General features: G+C 45.9%; 1 protein-coding gene across 8 annotated transcripts in view; it reads right to left on the reverse strand.

Moving 5' to 3' along the window:
• The window catches only part of SHANK2 (SH3 and multiple ankyrin repeat domains 2), a 279,065-nt gene extending 259,118 nt beyond the window's left edge, over positions 1–19,947 (reverse strand). For 6 of the 8 annotated variants that reach the window (XM_039551951.1, XM_039551950.1, XM_039551949.1 and 3 more), the window contains exons 1-3: positions 19,608–19,946; positions 12,041–12,158; positions 357–426 (exon numbers count right to left, since the gene is read on the reverse strand). The gene's annotated coding sequence lies outside the window, so the exon portion shown is untranslated. Of the gene's footprint in view, positions 1–356; positions 427–6,571; positions 6,728–12,040; positions 12,159–19,607 lie in introns of all 8 variants that reach the window. The other 2 variants (XM_039551945.1, XM_039551944.1) reach the window with 2 other exon arrangements.
• Positions 19,948–20,612: the final 665 nt, after the last annotated feature.

Below are 20,612 nucleotides of genomic sequence, written 5' to 3' on the forward strand. Positions count from 1 at the left end.
CTTCAGTCCACCTGCTAGTTCATATTTCAGCTACTTTGGGGAGGAGGAGGAGGATGATAAAAGTCAACAAGAGCTTCCAGCCACCTTCACTCCAGGCTGCAGTTCAGCTGCAAATTCCTCTGCTCGGAGATCATTTTTGTAACCCACCCAACACCATAAAGCAGAAGGAGGAACATTTTCCTTGCTGGAAATCAAGCAGATTTTTGAAGCATTTTTGACCATCTGTTTGTTGAAACACTCACCTTGCAGAATCCAGCACAACCCAGCACTGAGGTCCTGGGTTGTAACTGTAGGTTTGCCCACCTGACACAAATAATTTAAACATTTTCTCTCCAAAACCAGCTTGGCACACTTACCTGTCAACACAGGTGACAGTAACAATGTCAAGATGATCATCAGAATCTAGTTCTCTTTCATCTCAGATTCCTGAAAAAAACACAGAAAGATGTAAAGATTTAGAGAGGAAGAAAGAAATTAAGTGACCCAATGCCCAACCTATTTAAATTCTATAAAGCAGAAACACTCAAGGAGATTTTTTTTTTTTTTTTTTCACAAAGGAGATTTTGCTAGGAGAAGAAGAGAGGAAGTTTACTACGTTGCAAATTGGATTCCAAAGTATTCCTCATACTGTAACCTAAATATTATGCATATATTTGCAAGGGCAGAGCCTGCCATGGCTTCACTCTCTCCAGAGTGCTTCTGGCAGCATGAAGTCAGTACTGAGACAAAAATAGGCTCTTCTGGTTATCAAGAAAGACATCATTTCAGGCCAGATCTGACAGAAGGTGAAAGGTGCTCCTCGCTGTTTCCCACAAACATCTCCTTGATTTAAGTCTTGCCAAAGCTCTGAGCATCCCAGGAATGTGCATCTGCTGAACAGCCCAAGTACGAGCAGCAAGATGCTTGGTTTTGCTCCCCACAAGTCCAGCTGAGATCCTGAAATTAGGGTCTGCTGCCTGCAGGCCCCCAAAGGGATTCCCAAACCAGCAAACATGTGCTGAGCACCACAGTCCATCTCTGGGCATAGCATGGATCCAGGCATCCATACCCAGCTGTGCTCCCAAGTGTGCATGACTGGATTCGAATTTCATTGCCTTCTTTGATGGCTAGAAGCTCATGCTGAACAAAATTCTTTCCTGTTCTGTATTTTCCTCTTTATGGAGATATAAATGGAAGGGAAAATCCAGGTATTTCCACTGCAACAGCAAGTTTGACAAACTCTTCTTCTTGTTGTGCTCTGCTGTATGGGTCTCCATCAGAAAATACTGCTGGATTGTTATACTTTCAGTGTATTTAAGCCCATTCGTTATTTTAAAGATAGACTTCAACATACTTCACTAAAAATAAACGTTCCTATCCAAAATGTTCCGAGTAGGAAGAAAATACTTGCAAATTTGTCTCCAGCACCTGTGTGATTCTGCTCCTTCAGCAGCAACAAAAGAACTATTGAAGGACATTTCCCACACTGAATTACTGTATTTTGTACCAGTGCCAGCTGCATTTGAGATTAAACCTGGTAGGTTTGGCATTTTTAGGGTGGGAGATAAAAATGTGATCTCCATGACCACTGGGGCTGCAGGAAAGGTAGGTAAAAAATTCAACAGCTGTTTCTCACAACGCAAAAACCAGAATCTGTGCAAGAAAAGAAGTCAGCAGATTGAAAGTAAAGCAAAATAAACTGACCTAACAGGTTTCTTAATCTCTGAGATGGGTTAAACTGCTTCTAATTTTGAACTCTCTTACACACACCAGCTTTCAGTTTCTAAATGGAACCAGAGAGAGGAAGAATAACCTGGGAGTGGATATATCAGAGATAAAACTTTCCAAATTTGCTCTCAAATGCTGACACATCAGCTCAACATATTCCAAGACCAGGCTTTGCTACATTTAAGGAAGATTTACAGCTTGGTCAATTTGGGACAGATATTGCTAAGACTGAATAAAGGTAAGGCCACAGCAACAGCTTGCACCTTAGGCAAATATTTTGGACATTGTTGGTAAACAACAAAAATAATGGAGGGAACATAAATGTTAAGTATTCAGCTACTAAATACCCTACACAAATAAATTCCTTGCAGGGAATCTTTGCACTTGATTGTGGAAGAGAGGGAAATGCCAGCTGTTTCTTCTGAGTGGAGGCCAAACTCTTCTATTTACAAAAACTTACCCAGCTGCATGATTCCACTTTGCATTTTGGATGTTGACTTGTTTTTCACTGTGCTGTCCAGAGCTAACCCTAAGGATAAGCAAATCAACTTGTAAACCCATGTCTTGCCAAGAGCTGGGAAAAGCTCTTTAAATGAGAGTATTTACATACTGCAAATTCATAGGAAAAAATAAATTATGCCAATCCTGGCTTCTTAATGAGACTGGGTATGTTACACAGTGGAGAAAGACACTGCCACTGGAAGAGTGAGCAACTGCCCTCTCTGTTTCTGCAAAAGGATTCTCTTAACACCCATTGGCAGACAAAAACCAAGTCCCCTCCCAGATCCTGCTTTTCCCTCTCATCAAGCAAAGGATCAGCTGAGCAGAAGCTCCTCTTTGTCTCAGAGCCTCTGATGCATCCCTAAATAAATCTCTGTGCTGTGAAATCCTCAGTCACTGCACATCCCCAGCACTTCCTACTGCAGGAGGTTTCCCTTCCAGACATCGCTTCCATGTGTGGCTGGGCAAGACAGCAGGGCCCATGCACAGGCTCATCCCTCAGGAAAAACACCAACCACGAAAGGCAACGTGCTTTTCCGAACTCCATGGGAGCTCCAGTGGGGTTCTCTCCTACACCTCATCACTCATTTCTAACATGTTTGTAGGAACAAACTTCAGGGATTTCTGATCCTTTAAAAACTTTGGCTGAAGTTCAGTAGTAAATTCCAGAGCCATTGGAAAGTGGAAGGAGCTGGATAAGGAAGGGAGGAAAGGCTGACAGCACAGTCCCACAAGCCGTTTTCCTGATCAAATCAATCGATAAAAAGCCAGGGTAACTCCAAGCCAACCCCAAAAAAGTGCAGTTGGTGATTTCCACACGGTTCAGTGCTGAGCAGTGAAGGGATGTGGCATTTTTGCAGAGTGCACTGTAGCAGTGGTAGCTTGGTTCAGGGAGCAGCAGAGCTGCAGCCGTGCCGTATTCATACGCCTCCCTCCTCAGCTCCTTGTCCCTGCTCTCTTCCCCCCGGCGAATCAGCCGGGACGCCGCCTCCCAAGCCCAGCTGCTGCCACTGCTGGAGGAAAGCCCGTGCTGTACCACTGCGGTGCAGAGGGAATATTCCCAAAAGATCTGACACAGGGCAAACCTTCCCCCAGATCTGGCAAAATGACAAAACGTTCCAAGAATTGGATGAATTTTAGCAAGCGGAATGAAAATGTCAAGATTTTCCCGTTCCTTTTTTCACAGTTCAAGGAATTTCCCGTGCAGGAAGGTAGCCCTGTTTGGGGGTGTTTCTCTAGGCCCAGGTGCACACCTAGGAAAGTAAAAGTTACTAACCAAAAATAAATTCAACTACATCATGCATTTATTCTGACTCACACAAACAAGCCAAGAAAAATCATCATCAAAGAAAAATCACCTATCAGCAATCTCGAGTGGATATTTCTGCCTAACTTCTTAATTCCCTTCCAATGCCAGAGAATTCCCAGTTTCTGTTTCTGAGCTGGCTCCCAGCTGACCAGCCAGCTTATCAGCACAGATGCCTGCACAGCCACAGAGAAACATCCATCCCTGCTAATTTATGACGACGGCACAGAAAAGGGATACACTGTAACACTCAAAAATGAAGCTCTTGGGAGCATTCAGTGACAGGATGAGCACGCCTAAATTAATACAACTTCAAATGGCACATTTCATTCATTTAACCCTAACCTTTCTGAACACAAACACTATCAGAGCATCCTGTTTTCTCTGTCGTCAGGTACATAAAAATGCCATCCACCTTGAGGACCCTCTTAGTAGCACATTGGCTCATATTTTTCCTAGCAGCCTCTGAAATCAAAGGTAATTTATACCTGATGTCTGCAGAACATGAATACCAGCAGAGCTCATTTGACTACAGAACCCTTAACATGACCCATTTTAGCTAAAAACCTGCTAAAGCCAGGCCAGTTATGCTGCATGGAAGTCCTGACTGCTGCTCTAACAGAAAACTCATGTAATTTATAGGGAGCTGAAGGCACTTTGCACTGTCAGGCTGCAGGCAGTCCATTAGCTTAGCAATTCTCAGAGACTCCCAGATGTCTTTAGCACTAGTAGATCCCCCCCACACACACACACTGAATTCTGCCCTTTCCCCCGAGTTAAACTGAGAGCTCAAATACTGAGGGAAGCACTAGACCAAGTCTTGTGTCTCCAGCACAAATCCTGCCTGGGAGAGCTGTAATAACCAAACCTGATTTGATTCCAGCTCAGCAAAGAACAAGGCAATGAGCTGAAAAATGAGCATAGCAAGGGAAGAGCTACCTGAGATTTTGGGAGGCTACCATCAGCTAATCCGGCCATTATGTAAAGCCAGAGCAAACAAAGACTGGTCACAAGGTGGAAATGCGAACAGAAACAGGAAAACTGTTCAAGGAAGTGGAAAAATAGTTATTTTATTCATCAGGAGACACCATATTTGGCCACATATTTAAAATTCCGAATAGAATTCCACACGGACCTTTTCAGAACTAAATATGAAGTCTACAGCTGCTCAAACACTTGCTGGAATGAACTCACATATTTGTGTCTCTCTTGGTGTTTTTGCTATGCTCCACTACTCTCATCTTTTTTTCCTCAGCAGCCTAAACATAATGGCCCAAATGCTTGTATATTGTGTGGTAGCAAAGAATGATCTTCAGAAGCGCCAGATGCTTTGTGCCTTCAGATTATTCACTGCTTATGGCAGCAAGTTCACGCTAGCAGCAAAAAACTAAATCCCAGAATGTAATTCCAGTCCAAATCCCAACAATATAAATATGCACTGCTAATTTTATATACATTAAAGACAGAGAATCTCCACAGTCCCCCACATTGCCTCTTTGAAGGCACTTAAAGACACAACATATAACTAATAATGTAATTCCAGATAGGTTTAACATCAGATCTTGCATTTTGGCTGCCTGATCATAGTAGGTTAAAAAAATATTCAGCTATGGAATGAAAAACCCCTCCTTCCTATGCTTATCTAAACATAAAATGGCAATATATTTAAAGTAGTAAGGACTACTGCACATTATCAGCAATCAGTGATGAAAGAAAAATGTGGCCTCAATTCATGGCTCATAATTATTTCATTTCCCAAATACTGCAGAAATCCCTGATAACTGCTAAAGAATAAAAGCTCTCCAAGGAGCCTGCAGGTGCTCGCCTTGGACGTAATTTTTCATGTAACTCCTCAGTTCTGTCCAACTCAATGAATTCAATCCTAATTTTTGCACTGAACATTTTCTTGTCTCTTGTTCTATGAGAAGGTGGAGAACTTTGAAACTCAGATTCACAGGAAAACTTGTACCCATTTCCTACCTATCCTGAAACTGGATGTTGAGCCTTAGCTCAAAGGAAAACCTGTTGACTATGTGTACCCAAAAAAGGTGGGCTGGTAGTTTTTTAGACTTCAGCACTTTCCAAGGGTTGTAAATGTTACCAGCTGAAAGAAAAAAATACTTCCAAGAAGTGAAAGAAATCCACAGATTCCAATTACCTAAAAGGGAGAAACAGCCTGAATCCACTCCCAGTAGCAGAATTCTGTGTTTGCTGTGTTTTTAGCAGTCCAGATGGCTCTGTTTTATTTACATGTCCCATCTAAACAATCACTGCTGCGTTGTGGCAACACTTGTCACTGTTGTGACAACAGGAGGGAGATCTCTCCCCTCAGTTATAAATCACAAATCACTGAGGGCAGCTGCAGCCTCTGCTTCTTTATCATCCCCTTCAAGACAGGAATTTTAGTGAAAGATGGGAATCTATTAACTTTGCTGGCTGAGCTATGCTAAGTGGAGAGAGATGAAAGATGAAGTAATGAAAGGGGGAGAGAGCCCAGCGTCGTGACTGACCTGTGCAAGGACAGCCCTGGTGACCTGCTCACAAATGAATTATTCAGCTGCCACGTCTTGCCTGCAGCTCCACTGGAGTGAACACACAGGTCAACCCAACCCCATCCTGTTCAGTTCCTTGGCAGCCCATTCAGGTTGGTGAAAGTGGACAGGATTGTTAGTATTTGGGGGCATTGGGTTAAAAAAGGGTTTATATCACTAGCAGTATTTAAGTGAAAGAGAAATGCAAGGTACTTTAAAGTGCAATATTTCAAATAATTTTCAAATAATTTTCAAATAAGTGTATCAATCTCTCCTGGAAGATTGAACCATTCTTACTAAAACTATGACAGTCACCTCAATAATAAAGAAAACATCTCTGCTAATATAAAATTTGGTGAAGGTCTAGCAAGGAGAACACCACACACATAACAAGCCACAAAGGTTAAGAGCTGCAGCCGTGTGATCTCAAGAAAATCATCAGGCCTAATTAAGGTGATGGCACACAGGTTTTCCATGGAGAAAATTATAAGCAAAACGAGTAACACAAAGGGAAAAGCACACACACCTTAAAAATTGTAGGTTGCTTGTCAAAATACAGGTTGTTCAGCTTCTTTCAGATCAAAAGGATCTGGGACCTGGACTCCTAACCCAGTCCTAGATGAGATAGGATTCTGTTCTTTCCCTCAGGAGCACAGATAGCAACAACCAAGATTCAAGGAAGCTGGAAGCACAACAAATGGAAGAACATAGAAGCTTTCACAACTTAGAAATTAATAAGCGTATGTGCATTTTGGACAGCCACGTGCAAGCAATGCATTAAGATAACAATCTTGGTTCAAAACAAGCAGGTACAAATTTTGAGTCTCCTTAACAACCCAGCATCCCCAGGGAAGCCACTGCTCCCAGGCAAATACATCCCTGGTAAAGGGGTGGGAGAAAAGAGAATAAAACTGACAGATGTACCCAAATCTCAAGGGAGAGCTCAAGCTGGACCAATAAAACCCATGCCAATCAAGCAAACTATGCACTACTTATTTACCTTTGCTGAAATGCTCATTACAGGAGAATTACAGCTGGAAAAGAAATGCCCAAGAAGGCAGCTCCTGACATTTCATGTAAAGGACACTTGAGTCCAGCTGTCTCCAGTGGAGCAGCCGTGAGACAGGGCCGTGTCACGCACACTGCCCCTCGCTGAGCACATCATCCCCCGAGAGTGTCACCTGCGCTGCTGTGACACCCCCAGTGCTGCGAGATGAGCTTGGCTCTGGTGTGCCAGCCCTGCCCTGGCTTCGCTCTGCACTGAGGCTCTTTGCTGTACTGGCTCTGGGTGCTGAATCAAAGTGCTGAATTTAAGGTCTGGGGAGAAGTGAAAAACGCTGTCCCTTCTCTGAATCACCACAGAGTGAGATTTCATTTACTAATACCAACAGAGCATCTGAGCCACAGATATAAATTCCTTGCTCACATAACATATTGCAGCAGAGTTATGCCAGGCATCAATTTATTTGTTTGGATTTTCCAATAAGTATCTACTGCACAGAGCACCACCTATTCTTTCCACAGGGGGTTTATTTAGCACTGCATCCCTTCTCATCTGATCAATGCAATTTAAGGTCTTCCATTTGTACAAAGTTGGCACTGCCTAGAGTACACAAAGTACAATTAAAGAAAGCACATAGATTTTTCTGTCACTTTCAAATATGGGCCACTCTGTCTTTTGTCATGTGTTTCTTCTATTCAGTTTGTTCCCTTCCCTGGCACAGGTTAGTCAGTCTTGCCCACGTGACTTAGTTTTGTTATCCACAGAGTTGTTTGCTTAACCCCATAAAAACTGTGAAATAATGTAATAGTAAGAAAATTTATGCCCCAAAAGTAAGGTATTGAAGAAGTCATACACACCTATAAAAAGACACTCAGCTATTAAAGATCACTAGAGCAGCTCTACAAACGTGGAGATTGCTGTGTGCAGAACTGACCTTCCATGCTGCAAAAATGTATGTTAATATGCCCCTAAGCAGTATATGGCCATGCAGCCTGGCAAGTGAACTCAAAAATTCAATATACAAAGGGTAGCTGCAGCCTCTGAGTGATCACTACCTTGAGAAACAGAGTATTTTTATTCAAATGCAACCTCAGAGAGAAACAGCCCTTCCTTTCCTCACCCTGAAAAGACAAGGTGTGTGACTGTGAGGAACAAAGCAAAAGTAATGTGCACCATGTCACCCTGACCTGAGACACAATTCTAAGGTGCACCACAGAAAAAAAAATAAAAGAGAAAGTCCCTGGAACTTCAAAGAGCACATTTGTGTGTGTGAAATACAAAGACACTCATTTGCTGGAAGATGTATAAGGCTTCCATTAAGCAATTCTTTAATCTCCAGGTGACAGAGAATGCTTTCCTGGTTATGTGAAAGAAAGAAAGAACAGCAGGGAGCACAGAACAGTTGCAAAAGCCACTACTGGCAATAATCCAGAGTAAGATCTGAGCAGCCCAACCATCCTGAGCTATCCCAGGGGATTCCCACAAGTGCTCTTCCTCCAAAGAACAGCTCTGGGTCCCATTTCCTACAGGGAAGGAACCAGGGGTTGTCTGTGGAGCTGCAGCAAATAGCAAAACTTAGGTCACTCTCCAAGTGTTTCCAGCTTAACTTTTGACAAGGTTTGGGAGAAAGCTGAAGGGAGGAGAGAAGCTGGTCACAGGCAGCAGCAGGAGAGAGATGACTGGGAAAGGAAAAGGCATTTTGAATAGGAGGTTGATTAACATGAAGTGACATGGGCAAAACCAATTCCAAACACACAGCATTGGAAATGGAGCTAATTATTCCCAATCCAGAAAGACAGTGTTGTGCAAATGTCAGTTTTCCATGCTGCATTCACAAGAATAACTGGGATGTCGGGAAAGAAATAAAAACCAAAGTCAAATATATTAAATCATGCTATAAATATGTGAAACTCGGGCCCAGCCCTTTTCTTTTCCTGCCTGGACAGCAGCGTGGTGTGAGTGGCTGCATCTCCACAGCACCTCAGCTCCAACCAGCCCTATCTTTATAATTTTCCTATTGGCATCATGAACATGATGGCATTACCAACCCCAGACAAACTCGGAGATCCTTCAGAGGATAAATCACATGAGCATCTCGTGTGCCTCATTAATACTGCTAAACACAATAGGAAGCAACCTGAAACAAGTATCATCACTTAGTGCAAACAGGATCAGCTGTTAATAACCTGTTAGCAGCACAATTAGCAAATCGGTTATTCATGCTCATTATCCATCGTTCAATTTGCAAACAATGTTGTGAACAGATTAGAACACAACCTTATCAGTGGAAGTCCCACCTGAGATGTAATATTTTCTATTAAGAGCTTACCAAGTTTCCCCACAATGCACTGAGGTTTATTTTTGGACTTCCTAGAAGCTCTGAAAACCTGGCATCCATCAAGGCATCGTTTCATAGAGAGAAAATACAAAAAAAATCAATTTCTCTTTCTCCCAAATAAAGCACAATTCCTAAGAGCCTTCCAACAGCCATTGTGCTGGCAGTGCTTTGTTGCCAGCTTTGCTGAGGTTTTCCTTCCACACTGAGCAGAGAACAGCAAGGCTGAGGTGGACACACTCCTCAGTTCAGCAGCTCTCAGGTGCAGCAGTCTAAGCTTACCCTGGTCCTGCTCAGAGAGCAGCAGTGGAAATCTCCTTGCACTGCTCCCAGAAGACTCTTACCCTTACCAAAAGCTTTGTCTTTGTAGTCACATTCTGCAAAGCCCACACAGTACAACATCCACTGTGCAAAAATGTACTTTATCCATTCTAAACCAAACCTTAAACCCAAATTCCAACTACAAATTCCAGCTTTCAGCTCTCATGGTGCAGAGCTCAATGAACAACGGTTCCCAACTTAATCCACGACCTCCGTGATATTGCAGCATATTTGCCCTGTTGGGAAAGTCCTTCCTTAAGCATCAGATACTCATCCAGTACAGACTTTAAAAAATAAAATCAGACCAATTTTCATTCATATTGACTGCACTTTATAAACTGCTTTATAAAGACCACTTAAAGTGGGTTGGGGTTTTTTCACTTGGGATAAATTGCATGTCAGTCCTGTGGGTAAGACAAACTAAAGCCTAACTTAAATATATATTTTTTTGCCATAATAAAATTTATCATTTATAGTTACTTACTGAGAGAGTACAGTAGAATAAACTGTTTACAAACAAATAAAAAAAAATCCAAATTTCAAACTGAAAAGCTAAAACTACCATGTAGTTCAAGCAGGTTTTTAATCTTAAAAAGAGACTAAGTAATTTTCAAAGCAGAAGCTGGCAGACTGGAGACAAGCTGAACCACTAAACAGCAATTTCATAAACAATTCAGCTGCAGCCAAATGCTGAGAGGGCTAAGAAGAAAACAAATGAAAACAGAAATTGCAACAACATTGTGGAGCAAGGCTTGGGTTAATGATTACATTCATATGGAGCATAAATTATGAAAAGTTTTTATTTAGATTACACTTCACAGGACCATGTCACACTTCCGGATGACCAGTAAGGGAATGTTGATATCTGAAGATCTCAGCAGGATATTCTTTTCAGTTTAGGTTAAAAATGATAGACTTTTAATACCAACAAATAGCAATTAAATGAATATACTACTGCACATGTCATTTTGGACTACACAATATTCTGCCACTCTGAATAAAAGACATAAACATGAGCAAACTGTACCAAAAAATTCAATATGTATTTTCTCCTAAAAGGGTATTAGTGAGAGCCAAGCTGCTGCATTCAGCATAATTTGCACTGTATTTTTGTCCCATCTGGTTTGGCAAGTAAGGGAGCTTTGCAAAAAAAAGGGAAGCAATAAACAGTTTGATGAGTTTAATTTAATGAAGTTTTATATCTTCTTTGTCAACCTGAAGTCTCATGGGAGGAAAGTTTCAGAGTAATCCTCAGAGTTTTAGCCCAGCTTTGTTAACAAAAGAGAAAGCCATATCAAACAGGTGGGTTACCACAGGAGAGAAAATTTCAAGGAGATGTTCAAGTTTTCAGCTGAACTTTGAAAAGGCTCCTTTTTCTCTTTTCTGCTTTGAGACAGAAGAAGGTGTTTATTTCAGGAACTCATTAAAAATGAAGATCACGTCCTCTATAGAAGGGGAAGTGCAAAAGCCACCAGTCACCAACAGTGTGACATACACACATTTGGGATTAAAAATATCATCCCCTGGAAAACAAAGAAACAGAGCCCCATGACCCAGCTCCATGGGATATCAGGCACTGCACTGACATCACACAGCTGTGTGGGAAATACCACTCTCCTCAGGAGAAAAATGGGGAATACAGTGTAATTGGGGTATCATAGGGAGGGAACAGAAAAAAGGAGAATAAAAAAGCAAAATACTACCTTGGACTACTTTTTCTTGGTTTGAATCTTTCGGGGACCTTGACATATTTTCTTCCATGTGGCATTTAAGGGCTGCTCTCTGCATTAACACTTGCAGTTTTGAAGTCTGAATATTGGCATAAATAACCAACTTCAGCAGAACTGCTGACACCAGCTGAGGGCCTCCAAGTAGGGAAAACAAACACTTTCATTCCTCAAGTGTTCTCCCTGGATTTTGAAGTGTAGAAATTTCACTTGGCTTTATCCTGAACATTCAGTTTCCTTGACTGACAGGGGAAGCGGCATTCACAGTGACACAATTTTCAGACCTGACTGTACAAGTGCAAAGGCCAGAGGAGAAAAGCAAAGTTTGCCAAAAGTTAAGCTGCTCCGTGATAACATTTTCAAATATTCATTTAGGGTGATCCTTACTACCAGGTAAACGTGACCCTGATGGCAAAGTGGTGCATGTTTGCCTTCCCTAACACCACGAAAAATGGTGAGCTCAGTTCAGTTTTGCAGAAAACAGGGAAAAACCAGCATCCACAGGTGTGAGACAGCTCCTGTGGGGTGAAAGGCCAGGAGCAATATGCAGTGCTGACCCTGAGATGGCTTTTTCCCCATGAGAAGCCTCTGTGCCCCCTGTGACCTCACCTTGTGTCCACAAGCGGAGCGGTTCCAAAGGCACCCACGAGCACGAGCCTGCTCCTCTGTCCTGGTGGGACAGTGCCTTCCAACAGTGAGAGAATGGATCCAAGGAGATGGAACAGAGCTGGAAGCAAAAAGCAGGAAAAGCATTACATTTCTGTGAAGTGGTGTCTTCCCAAGCAGCTTTCAGGCCCATTTCAGAGATATGATGATGGCAAGTGGAACAGTTCCATTTCTTCCCTCAGGATCCCACAGCTGGCACATCCTGCTTGTCCCAATAGGAATTACATCCTTGTAACCTGCAGCAGAGAGGCAGACAAGCCTGTCTACCAAAAGCATTGCCATTCCACTTGAAACTTTTCATCTCTGCCAGGTCTAACCTGAAGAAGGTAACAAGGGTAGGTGAGCAGCAGCAGTAGGAATGGGTATCATCTGGCTTATGTTTTTCAGGCTGTAACAAGCTTCAGAAAACCATATCCCAGTATTTCCTGGAGAAGACAGAAATTGTCCACTCCACCGCACTGATGGCAGCATCATTAAAGTAATGCACAGAAACAAAACTAATAGCAATGTACTACACCCAGTCAGGTCCTAGGAGAATGTTGTCTACTTGGATAGAGATCATCTCAGAAGTCGGGATGTTTTTGTACAGCCAGAATCATTCGGATTGGGCTTCCAAACCTGCTGTCAGAAGCAATGGCCACAGACACGAACACATGCCAGGCTAAATTAAGGGGCCAAACTGCTGAGCTTGCTCCAGCAATGCCATGCTCTGAGGGGCATCCTAGAGGAAAGCAGCTGCTCTGAAGGACCTACTGGAAGATTTCCACAGGCCAGGCCACTTACCTGCCTGGTTAAAAATTACTCTCTCTGGAAATATCTAAGCTGAAAGGACATGCCCTGGGAGTAATCCAGAGGCTGGCAAGTGGCACAGGTTTTATTACACTTCCTTTTTGATCAGATCAGATCTTTTGAAAGTCCCTCTCTGGAGAGGAGGTGACCAGTAGGAGCAGGTGTCCCATTCTTCCCCATCTGCAGCGTGGCAGTGGGAAAGACTCAGGTGGGAATGTTCTGTGGTGGAGGAACTCAGTACACTGGGTTTTGATCAACTGAAAAACATCTCCCTGTGTGACAGTAAAACATCCGAAAATAGCAGGGAGACGAGAAAGTGTTGATACACATCAATTTTGATCAAAATGTGACTTAACCAAAACTCAGCATGGTTCTCAGTGACACACTCTATTCACATCACTTTCCTTCCCTGGAAAAGTTGCTTTCAAAATATATGAGGAACATCAACGTAATTCACTACCAGGCCACTGCACATCACAGTTTCTGCCACCAGCCCTCATTTAATATTGGTTTCGTGGGATCTGTGCACAGGCTTTTCTCATTACTAAAGCTTCTCCATGTACCCAGAAAAGTCTTATTTCAAATTCTTTCATTGCATGCTTTGCTTAATTGAAGATTTTGGTTAAAACATTCAGTTGGAGCTGGTGTATCAACACACCATCAGTGACACCTCAAGCTACCAAGACTTAGGTCCAGCTTTCTTACTAAAAAATTCTGAGACAAGACATTTAAATGCTCCCCAAGAAGGGGAGAACCCTTTACACCTAAGTCAACATCATAGATTTTCAGGGGCAAAACTGACTAACTGTGACTTTTACAGCTTAATGAAGAAACAGAGCACCAGTTCAATCAGAAATGCAGGAAGCCAAAGGGTGTATTGGGAGTAAAGCTAAATTTGGGAAAGCATTTTATATTTGCTACACGGTTGGGAAACCGAGACATCAGTTTTCACTAGAAACAGAGATTCTTTTACCAGCAGGATTAAATAAGTGGCATTTTAAGGACTTCTTCTAACACTTGTTGCCTTTTCCACTGCAAACACTTTCTCCCTGGTTATGACTAACTCTTGGTCATTTCTCTCCATCTCTACTTCTCTTTTTCTTTAACATCTGCCCTCTTTCTTCCTTTTCCTCCCCTACATTTTTCTGTCAGTACTCCAGTTGGGCTTCTTTCCAGCTGCTACAACCCATCAGACCACCAGCTATGAGAAATGACCCAGGAACAGACCCCCCCCCTACCAGACACAGCAATGTGAAAGTATCAACTGCAGAATTCAAACTACTCAAGATGCACAGTCTCTTCTCACATCCCCAGGTAAAATTCATTAGAGTGGAATGGTTGGATGATTTGAAATATTTATATTGAAGCGATAACAGAAATTAAAGGAGGAATATCTTGATAATCTGATTAAGGACTAATGAATATATTCTCTGTTACACTCTGGTGATTGAACTCTAAATTTGAAGGTGCTGGTTTCACAGCTTCAGAGTTTAACTAACTGGTTTTCTGAGTTCACTTTCAAAATTTACTCAGACAGAGCAAACATCCCCTGTTTGTAATTGAAAGGATGTTAGTCCCAGAAGTGTACTTCCAACTGCCTCCTCATTACAATTCTCACATGTTGTCACCGCTGATATTTTGTCAGCAAAGTTTAATTAAACAAAAGCACTCGTGCACTGTGAGTCTGAAATGGCAGTGATGAGCTGGTGAAGTGCAATGGTGCTACCAAAACCCAAATCAGCGATATTTAGAATCCAAATATAGGAATTTAAAGGCTCCATTTCTGACAGTGAGTCTGGTCACTCCCACTCTTTTTTTTGGAGCCAGCCTGGTCAGTCCCACTCTGTTTTGGAGAGGAGCGAGCTCAGCACGTGGGAGGGAGCTGTGCCTTTTGGCCCTGGGGATGGAGCAGAGCCACTGGCCTATTTTACTGAATTGTGGAGGCAGTCACAGTCTCTGGTGCCTGTGAGGTGGTGCTGGCACAGCGCTGACTGCACAGCTCAGCACCCCCTCATTAGGCATCCCATTGCTCAACCATGCACAGCTACCAAGATCCTCCCCGGTGCTCCCAGTGTCCTGAGCACAATGCACATTCCTCACGCGCTACAGCAGGAGAATCCATGCTCCGGAGCGAACACAGGCACACCGCCCTCTCCTGCTTCTTCTCATCACAGTGTCCTAAGTGGTTTCTTAAAAAAGCATTGTTTGGGGTTGTTTTCAACATACACCTTTGACTTTTAATACAGAAATTCCTTAGAAGCAGTGTTGAGTGTGAACTTCATCTCAGGCATCAGACGGCTGTTTGTGTCCTAGCACAGAAACCAAAATGCTTTTCCAGATATCCCTGGAACTTCAGTCCAATCCACAGTTTGTCTTCCGTTCCATCTTGTTATTTAGCAGCAGATCTTTTATTTGTGTCACCAGAACTGCTGCACACTGGTTTGCCCTCCTTCCTGAAGAAGGGACACGTTAAAGCTGCTACACTTTCGCTCCCAAGGGGTCCCGACTTTGCGTTTGTAACCACGGTGTAGCACATCCAGCAGCACACGGGCCTTGCAGCACTGCTGCTAATCCTGTTTCCAAAGCTTTTCCAGAGAGGGAGAGCTGTTACACGCTCTGGCATCTGATGCAGGGCAACCCTGTGCTGGCTCCCAGACTCACGGACTTGAAGGCAGCCTATTAAAACAAGCCCCGAGTTCCGGGCAAGCCATGCATAGCAAAGGCACATTCCAGGCCCTGGCTTTTTAACGTGAGTTCAACCTCATCTGCTTATCCTTAAACGTGCAGCGGCTCCTCCGTCAAACACGCACACTCAGCCTCTCTGAGACGGCAGTGACAGCCCCTCCACAGCCGCGCCAGAACCCGGGAATTCTCATTCCCAGCACTCCTGTAAACTGCTGGCAAAGCGCCCGCGCCGTATCCCGGGCTGCTGACTGCTCCACACAGACACTCCCAGCCGGATCCTTCAGGCTAACACACAAAGCTCTGTGCCAGGGAAACCGAAATCCCGGGGCAGCTACACTGCCAGCTGAGCTCAAAAGGACATTATTTTCTCCCGGTTTCCCTGTATTCCTCGAAATCTGCAGGCTCCCGTCCACATTTCCCTGGAATTTCTGGAATGTGTTAGACGCTCTGTTCACAAATGATCACGATGAGTTCAGTGCTGGCAAAACGACTCTGTAGTGAGAATATACCACGCCAACTTTGTTCATGTTTAATTTTGAAACTTTCTGTTGAAGTATGAACACTGAAGAGAGAAAAATGGTTAGAAAAATCACTGTCATCATATTTTTCATTTATTGTTCTTCCCTGGATGAACTGGGGGGAAAAAAATAAAGCAAAAAGCAAAGAGCAGTGCTGAAAGCAGTTTATGTTCTCAGAATTCGTGGTTTGCTAATTCCAGGTGTAACTTCTCAGGCAGGCAGGAAAATTGGGTTTCAAAAATCATTGATTTTAGCATGAGGGTGTTTTTTGGAAGTTAATGACATGCAAATCATTATGCATAGATTTACATTTTTGATTAGGACAAGATTGAGAAGTTAGAAAATAGAGCAGTGATCCTCCTGCAGGTCTCAGCAAAGCTGTTTCAGGTCTGCCAGGGACATGAATAACTAACACAGAAAAAATAAGCAAAGGTCACAAAAAGAAAAGGATTAAAAGGCTGAAGATAAATAACTTGTCTCCACTATCCTCACCAAGGAGTTCAGGCTATCTAGGATGCCTACTTTTTTAATTAATGGAAAACTAGTTTGACGGGAAGACCTACGTCACGCTGGGGCTCTGAGGGGCTTCTCTGGAAACTCAGAGTTCTCTTACACTGAGAACACTCCTCCAGCCCCCAGCAGAACAGGCTGGCCTCAGGAGCCGTGAAACTCAAGTCTGCCACTGAAACCGGAGTCAGAAACTTGATCGAGCCAATGGAGTCTCTTGCATAATTCACTTTCTCTGGAGCGCTCCAGGCTGGGCTGGGAAGGAGCACCACAGTTCCCAGCCTTCCTCCAACAGACACTTCCTAAAGCTGCAGGACCTCTCCCTCCAGGAGCACAGTGCAAGCAGCAGACCCTCAGATGTATTTTCATGGGCTCTTAATTCTAGTTTACTGCAGGACACCTAGAAAAGGTGTGCAGGAGTAACGCTGCATTGGGCCAGTCTTCGAGCCTCCCTACCTGAATTCAGCTGCTTTTTGCAGCTTTAATTCTTCTTCTGGGCCAACCCACTGCGGCTAGAGAAGAAACACCAAAGCTCTGCTGTAGGTCGGAGGGGCTGCAGAAAATTACTGCAAATACCTGATATATGTAAGTGCTTCTACCTGATAGATGTAAGAGCATATGGGCCATCAAATTTGGGACTGGGAACAAGTGGTGGCATCCAGCAACAAATCCAAAACCTTTACCAGCAGGTACTCCAGCTCACTGAGTGTAGCTGCAACTTTTAAACAGCACAGGAACTTGGAAAGAAAGGGTGAATCCATATTTCACCCTTTTCTTGCTGTCTTGTCATCTAAACCTGTGCATCATAGAATTATAGAATGGTCTGGCTTGAAAAGGACTTTAAAGATCATAGCTACATGCCTCAGGAAGAAAGTGGGAGAGGTTGAAAACATTATCAGTTACCACCTCTACCCTGAAGAATTTCTTCAAGTAACACACAAAAAGAAAAGCCCCACCACTAATTCCCTATTTGTTTGCCAGAGAGATGAGGTACTGTAAAATCTACATTAAGGTCTCACTCTGCTGAATTGCATTTCAGCCCAGTTACCTCCCCAGACTCGGATTGTTTTAATGTGTTATTGTGCTTTTAATGTAAGCAAAGGAGACCCATTCTCTTTCACAGTTAAGTCACAACCTTGATCCACAAATAGCTTTAAACAAAGGTAGCATTTGTTTTTGAAGACTTTTTTTTTTTCCTCCCCTGACAGAAAGTCCCTTCAACAAGGCAGGTTATTCTGAGAGGACTTAAACAGAGCCAAGGCCACAGGAAGAAGGGAAGATGTAAAAAAGGCAAGGATGTAAAAACTTTCAGGAGAAGAATCCATTCACCGGTGCATTCAGTCACGTGCAGGGAGGCTGTGTGACTTCTTCTGTGTTAAAAAGCAAGGCCTGATTCTATTTCCCACTGCTTTTACTACTGCGGGAAGCCCTTAGAAAGCACTTTGCCACTATCCACATTTATATTTCCCTCTCCTACATCAACCTGCCGCTCGCGGCCCTACGAACAGCGTGAGGGCAGCTCGCTCTGCGTTTGAGCGAGGATTTAGCCTTCCTCACATCCTCGCTTACTTCCTGCACTCTTCCCTCCTTGTGAAGAAGCCACGATGCCCTTGTGCCCCCCTCAGCCTTCCTGCCCTCCCCCCCCCCACCGTGAGCACCGGGTCCCGGCACCGGCCCGTCCGGCCCTCACCGCGCCCTCCTTCCCTCAGTATCCCCTGCTCATCCCCTCAGCGCCCCATCCTCATCCCCTCACTGCCCCATCCGCCTTCCCTCAGTATCCCCTGCCCATCCCTCAGCGCCCCATCCTCATCCCCTCACCGCCCCATCCTCATCCCCTCACCGCGCCCTCCTTCCCTCAGCGCCCCCTGCCCATCCCCTCAGCGCCCCCTGCCCATCCCCTCACCGCCCCATCCTCATCCCCTCACCGCGCTCTCCTTCCCTCAGTATCCCCTGCTCATCCCCTCAGCGCCCTATCCTCATCCCCTCACTGCCCCATCCTCCTTCCCTCAGTATCCCCTGCCCATCCCCTCAGCGCCCTATCCTCATCCCCTCACTGCCCCATCCTCCTTCCCTCAGTATCCCCTGCCCATCTCCTCACCGCCCCATCCTCCTTCCCTCAGTATCCCCTGCTCATCCCCTCACCGCCCCATCCTCCTTCCCTCAGTGTCCCCTGCTCATCCCCTCACCGCCTCATCCTCATCCCCTCACTGCCTCATCCTCATCCCCTCACTGCCCCATCCTCCTTCCCTCAGCGCCCCCTGCCCATCCCCTCACCGCCCCATCCTCGTCCCCTCACTGCCTCATCCTCATCCCTCACCGCTCCATCCCCATCTCCTCACCGCCCCTCCCCATCCCCTCACCGCCCCATCCTCATCCCCTCACCGCCCCATCCTCATCCCCTCACCGCCACCTGCCCATCCCCTCACCGTTCCATCCCAATCCCCTCACCGCCCCCTCCCACTCCTCTCACCGCCCCCTCCCCATCCCCTCACCGCCCCCTCCCCATCCCCTCACCGCTCCATCCCCATCTCCTCACCGCCCCTCCCCATCTCCTCACCGCCCCATCCCCACCCGGCAGCCGGAGCAGGAGGTGCCGCTCGCCTGGAAGGAGTAGCCGGACCTCCCGCCTCAGCCGCGGGCTGGGGATGCGCCCTCCGAAACTCCGCCACCCGAGCTCAGCGGAGCCCTTCAGGGGGTCCCGCGGCCGCGCCCCCTCCCCTCACGCCCCGGTTCACCTGCAAGAGGGGCACAGCGCCGGTCCCTCGGACGGGGCAGCGCCGCGATGCCCCCGGCACCAGCAGCCGCCGCCGCCTCCTCCGGCTCGCCGGAGCTCGCCGGGGCCGCGTTTCCCGGGGGGCCGGTCCGGGGAGCCGCCCCCCGGCTCGCCCAGGCAGCGCCCGCCTCGCCGCCCGGGCCGCCCCCTGCGCCCGCCGCCCTCAGCGGCCGCTCCCGCCCAGGGCCGCGTCCCCGCCCCGGCTGTGCCCCCTCAGCGCCGCGGGGCCCGGGGGTACCTGCGCGTCCGCGGGGCGCCGAGGGCTGTCCCCAGCTCGGCCCCTCAGCCAGCGCTGCTCCCCGCGTGCTCCATTTTCTGGCTTTTCTCTAATTCTGCTGCCCGGGACCGGCCTGAGCAACCCTCAGCTGGGCGGGAGCGTCCCGCGCATCCCGGCACGGGGCGGCTGTCCAGAGGCTCCGCTGGCAGCCCCGCACTCCGCTGCTGCTGCTGCGGCTGCTGGGGGTGAACGGCTCCGGCAGAAACTTCTCCCGACACGCCGGTTTCCTAAGGAGTGGAAGGCGCCAGGCTCAACGCAAGCGTGCGGAGGGCGCGGGGAGCACAGGTGTGGAGCTGGGGCAATCCCGGCTGCAGATGTGGGCAGGGATGTGCTGGTCCCACGCGCTCCGACTGCGCCGCTGCTGCCGCTGCTGCCGTCTCCTCACATCTTCCCAGCCATCCCGCACCTGCTTCCGGGGGCAGCCAGGGCTCGGCAGGGCATCCCAAAAGCACCGCACGCTGTCACGGCACACGCTGGATCTCACACACTCATTCCGAGCTACGATCTCTGCCCAGGCACTGGAAGGACCGGGAGACGTGAGAACCACGGTCCGAGTCCTTGGTGGATGCAACAAAGTTGGGACCACGGTAAAATGTCATCCTCAAAACATCTTGGACTCTTTTATCTCCATATGACACCAGCTTTGAATCAATAATGCCATTTAGAGCAAATCTCAAGTTACTCCACACAACAATATGGATTTTAGACTACTTGAAGGTGCCAGCCTGTAGGCACAATGACCCTCACGACATTTTTTTCTATAGAAGCCATTTCGAACTGCACAGAACAGAAAATGCACATAAATATTTTCAGTAACTCACTTTTGGACTTCCTGAACTGCTTTGTACAGCTACCAAACTTTTTACCATGGTAGCTGTTTTTCAAATAAGAAATGTCCTTGAAAAGGAGAGTATTCTTTAATATATACAGAGCAACTCTGTTACCTCATGAATATTAATGAACACT

The sequence above is a fragment of the Corvus cornix genome, chromosome 5, assembly GCF_000738735.6.
Source record: "Corvus cornix cornix isolate S_Up_H32 chromosome 5, ASM73873v5, whole genome shotgun sequence".
Taxonomy (NCBI): domain Eukaryota; kingdom Metazoa; phylum Chordata; class Aves; order Passeriformes; family Corvidae; genus Corvus; species Corvus cornix.